Source organism: Procambarus clarkii, chromosome 68, assembly GCF_040958095.1.
Source record: "Procambarus clarkii isolate CNS0578487 chromosome 68, FALCON_Pclarkii_2.0, whole genome shotgun sequence".
Lineage (NCBI taxonomy): Eukaryota > Metazoa > Arthropoda > Malacostraca > Decapoda > Cambaridae > Procambarus > Procambarus clarkii.
In genome coordinates, this window is record NC_091217.1 from 14,866,605 (window position 1) to 14,871,870 (window position 5,266).

Consider the following 5,266-nt stretch of genomic DNA (forward strand, 5'->3'; position numbering starts at 1 on the left):
GAGTATGCAAATTTATCTCTCCAGGGTACTCTCTCATTTATATCACTTAGTTTCAGATCATATTTCACACTCTTATCTACAACATTATCATTATTAGAATTGTCAAGAAAGGTAGCTGCTTTCACACAGTTATCACGGCAATTTAGCTTTCTATCTGTTGCTACTATTTCTCTGAGATCAGTCCCATATTTCCAATTGATCCATTTTCTATATGGTGACATTTTCCAAGACAGACTCCCTTTCCCATTACTCCCTTTTTCTGGAGCTGAACTGCTTAATTGAAGCTGACTGGATGTTGAGTAGATTTGGGACTTCTCCTGGGTATGCTCTGACACAGACATCTGCTCTTCATCCCTCTTGATCCTCTGTGGAACACATACTCTCGCCCAATGGATACTAAAATTAGAGAAATTAGCATTAAACCTCACAATTATGTATAAAACTTTCCCATTCATAGAACCTTCCGAAACACAAGACACCGACTTAGCAAACCTTTGACCTTCAAACCAAGAAATACAACCCAAGATAAGTGCAAAGACTACCTGATCGAACTGACTCAGATGATCCATAAGGAACACAGAAATCAATTGCCTCATAACTCTGTCATAACGATCAGTGAAAGAAAACAGGCATATGCCTAGGCACCATATCTCAATCATAACTCTCAAGACAAGTTCACACCTCCTGATGGTGAACTTGAACACAACACACACTATCATCAACCTTCTAGTCTTCCAAAAGACTAAGTAAAACATGCCGAAAACTTGACAATCCTCACCATCACTTCCCAAGTGATTTACGTCTGATGACAAACAATCAACCAAGAGGTTTAAGGGTCTTAACATCTTGAAGATGCACAGCAGATTACCTGGGAAACACCCAAGGACAATCTGAAACCCTTCACAATGATTAACACTAGGTAGGATAACCTTATCCCCCAACTTGAAACACACACCTGGAGCCTCAAACATCTGCTCCCCAGTATGATTTAATCCTTCACCCACAATATGACTCTGAAAGTCAACACCACACTTGAGTGGAACATACACTTTTATCACTCGTGCATCAAAATTACCTGGATCTGAATATAGAGATACTGCTCTAGTATAACTCACCACTTCCTCAGAACTACTGGTTGCACAACCTACTTGAGTAAACTCTCTCTGCTCAACCACAAGGCTGGACAAAGATGTCCCACAGTCCATTACTTCACAAGAAAATGGCTCCTGCAGAATAAAAGTAGATTTCAACATCCTACACACACTGACTCAATGTACACAATGAGAAATACTTACTCCACATGGAATAAGAATCACAACTCCGCAACTTAGATCCAAATGCTACTTTACCACTCTCAATTGTTTTACCAAAATTTCCTCCCATGACTTCTGGAGCTGCTTGGAGTACTGTCTGCTCACAATCAATAATATCACTACCAAGCTGGGTCACATCCTCACAGACAACTGAAGAGGGAGGCTCAATAGGTCTCCATCTACTCAACAGAAGCTGATCCTCTGGCTGCTTTCCCACACTCTCCAAAACTGGATCTACAGTACAGACTGTCTCCTTGCTTCTCTCTGAAATCTTAGGGTCAGTTCTACTCAATGCACTTAAATTAAAGGAATCTGAAACGAGCGGGCAAGTAACAGGTAGTTTGACCTCCTCCCCTATACTATCACCTTGACTAGGGTGAGGCGGGGCCTCTACAACAGACTTACTCTCGACAACTGATTCTAAACTTGGAGTGAGCGGGAATACTTCTGCCAACCCGACATCTTGTCCTAAACCATTCACTTGGCTGGAATGCAGAGTCGTGGCTTTTAAGTTTCTCTCAACTCCTGGCACAACGTTCGTAGTGAGCGGGCAAGACAATGGTACATGGACATCCTTTCCCAATTTATTGGAATAAAGCAGTCATAGTATCAGGCTTACTCTCAACAACTAAATCGGCCACACAGGAATCTGGAACAACCACATCCCACTTCTCCACCGAAGGGGTACTGGTTACTGGAACAAATGCTTGAGTAACAACATCAGAACTGACAACTGGATTAATAATAGTACTGACATCAGCACAGGTAGAATGGACAAAACCATCTATTACAACCGGTTGTTCATTCCTAGAACTAACTTCAGCACAGGCAGAATAAACAACATGGTCTGCAACTGGCTGGTTAAACAAACGGGGATCATTCTCACCCACAACATGATTTATGGCCACATCATTACCCAATATAACATCCACACCTGGGATGGGCAACTGGGTACTAACACCCACAGTGCATACACTTGGAGTAATGGTGGATCTTAAAGTAACGTCTATTAGAGGTACAGTTTTACATCCTGCAACACTCTGAAGAACAACAAACTTTCCAGTCACTCTTTTCAACATCAGAAAGAATACTGGATGAAATTATGGTTTGGGAAGCACCTGTATCACGAAGAATAACCACTGGCTTCCACTTCCCATTAATACACAAAACTTCACCTGAAGACATATATGGTGAATACTGTTTCACCCAATTGGGGTTTACAGTTACATGTTTATTAGTAAATTTATTTTGCACACCTCTACAATAAATGAGACCAGTTGGTCTTAACTCTGGGTGCAAAGCATAACATGAATTTACCACATGACCTCTTCTCCTGCAATGCGTGCAATACCTGCTAGTGGTCGGAACAGCCGAACCCACTGCAGGCTTAATCACTACATTACTTGAGGTTGACAACCCTGTCTGTTCCTCAGATTTAGGCTTTACAGGAGAAGGGTTAAGGGGAGAAGGTGTAGTAGCTGGTCGAGTCTGGAAAACATGATTTTTATGAGCATAATGATTAGTTTTAGCATTAAAATGGTTAAATGGTGCTCTGAAAGGTACTTTAGTAAGTAGTTCATGTTCATCAGCTAGCTTGGCTAATTTGATAAGATCAGTGGTTTGTTTATTTTCAGCCATAAATAAAGCCAATTTCTCTGGTAGACATCCCACTACTTCCTCAGTTACTATGAGGTCTCTTAAGGTCTCAAACTCTGTAATATTAAGTGCTTTAATCCATCTGTCAAAGTGATTTAATTTTACTCTTACAAAGTCAGAAATAGTCTGGTCATGTGCTCTTTTTAAACTTCTGAATTTAATTCTATGTGCCTCTGGGATCTGCTGGTAAGCATTTAAAATACTCTGCTGAACAAATTTAAAATCGAAAGAATTCTCAGCCGGCAAAGATGCAAATACCTCTTGAGCTTTACCCTTAAATTGTCCTTGTAATATGCTAACCCATTGATCGACAGGCCAGTTCATGCTGACTGCTAGTTTCTTAAAGTGCAAGAAAAATATTTCTGGATCTTCTTCATTAAACTTAGGTAATTCTACATGTTTACTGTACTTGGAAGAACTATTTGTACTCTCTGGATTATTACTAGTGTTACCTTGCCCTGCTGCAATTCTCTGCTGTTCTAACCTGTTATTGTTTTCAGCAATACTCTGCTGAATTTCTAATTGTCTAGTCTGCTGCTCGGTTTGTTTAGTTTGTTGCTCTGCTAGTCTTAACTGAGCCTCCAACTCAAGGTGTTTGGTCTGGTTCTGCAACTCCAACCTCTGCTTGTCTGCTGCCAACCTCTGCTTGTCTACTTCCAACCTCTGCTTGTCTGCTTCCAGCCTAGCCATTTCTAATTGAGTCTCCAACTCCAACTTTAAGATTGCCACCTTGTCACTTGACTCTTCTTCTAACTCTCCCAAACACTCTTCTTCAAGTCTCTCCTCCTCCACCAAGTGTGTGACAATCACTCTTAACACTTGAGCTTTCAACATTTTACTGGAAACTGCTATGTTCAATTTATCAGCCAGCAATAACAAACCAGACTTCTTTAAGTCTTTAATTGTACCAAAATTTGGCTGATCTACCAGCGCAGCAACCTGATCCTCCATGGTTGGCTCAATAATCACAACTTACACTTGAAACAACACTGAAAATTATGCTTGGCCCCTGGCACAAGCTAAACACTTACCTCAAATCGTGACGCGTTCAGAAGTTTTCACAGCAGCTCAGATTGAACAGATAATTTCACAGGCTTGATTTGGTGTCACTAGATAATCACAGAGTACCTAGGAAGGCAATTGCTATTAATAATTAGCACTGTTAATTGTACAACATTACAGGGAATTAAGGCTTATGATCCCGGACACAGGCCCTCATTTGTTACCACCCTTGAGACTAAATAAGGTTCTTCTCCCCGCAGTGCAATAAAGAAAATAATAAATCGGGCTTGCCAACAACTGTCTAGGGGTAAATATACATCACTGCATAAAATGGAGAACAATATATTTATGCTAAGGGGGACAATCATAACACTTAAATGTATAAATAATAACCAGAAATATTCTTCAGCATGCAAATCATAGAATAACCTCCTTATTGGGACATGAGCACTATCACTAAGACATGGATTAATTAGAGAGATAAATACAATATCATCTAACCAGATAATTAACATTTATATGGGCTAAATTAACAGTGACCAATGACTTAACTTAAAGCATGTCTCCTCTCGACAGCAGCCGCCACGCTTCTGCCCACGCCTTGGTCCGCAGGCCAAGCGTCTACCAAAAAATCAACTAACCGTCCACACAAACATTGTGGAAAATCTAATAATAAAACGCAGCACTAATAATCAAAACATTGTTAAACTAAAGAGTAGTAAACACTGGTACAACATTCCATACAATAATACAGAAACCAAAATATGGGAATAATCAATGTACAACTATAAACACTCGATTGACAACAATGTTCCCACACTGGCCATATCCAAATATGGTCAACCGCCCACACGGAGAAACTACATGAGAAATTAACACCAAAAGCCTCACACAATATAATGTAACTCAGGCACACTACTGCATGCTATAATATATATATATATAACATACAAAATCTTATATCATACAACTAGATGCTATATTAAAAACAAGACAATAAAGTAATATGAGAATCAAGAGTAATGGCAGAATCCTAGTAAGATTCGTAACAGCTTGGACCTGTGGTTTGTTTGCAATGTGTTGTACCTATTGTGCGCCCTTCAGGCCGGTGGTATGTTTGTTCTCATGACCGTTGTTTTGTTGTATTTCTTATATTTCCGGTATTGTGTCTTTTTCTTGTGTTTCATTATGTTTCTGTTTTTGTTGTCGGCCCTTCAGGCCGGTATTTAGTGTCTTTGTATGAATTTTTTTTTGTGCTGCAGTGTCTTGTTACGTTTCTTGATGTGCTTTGTTGT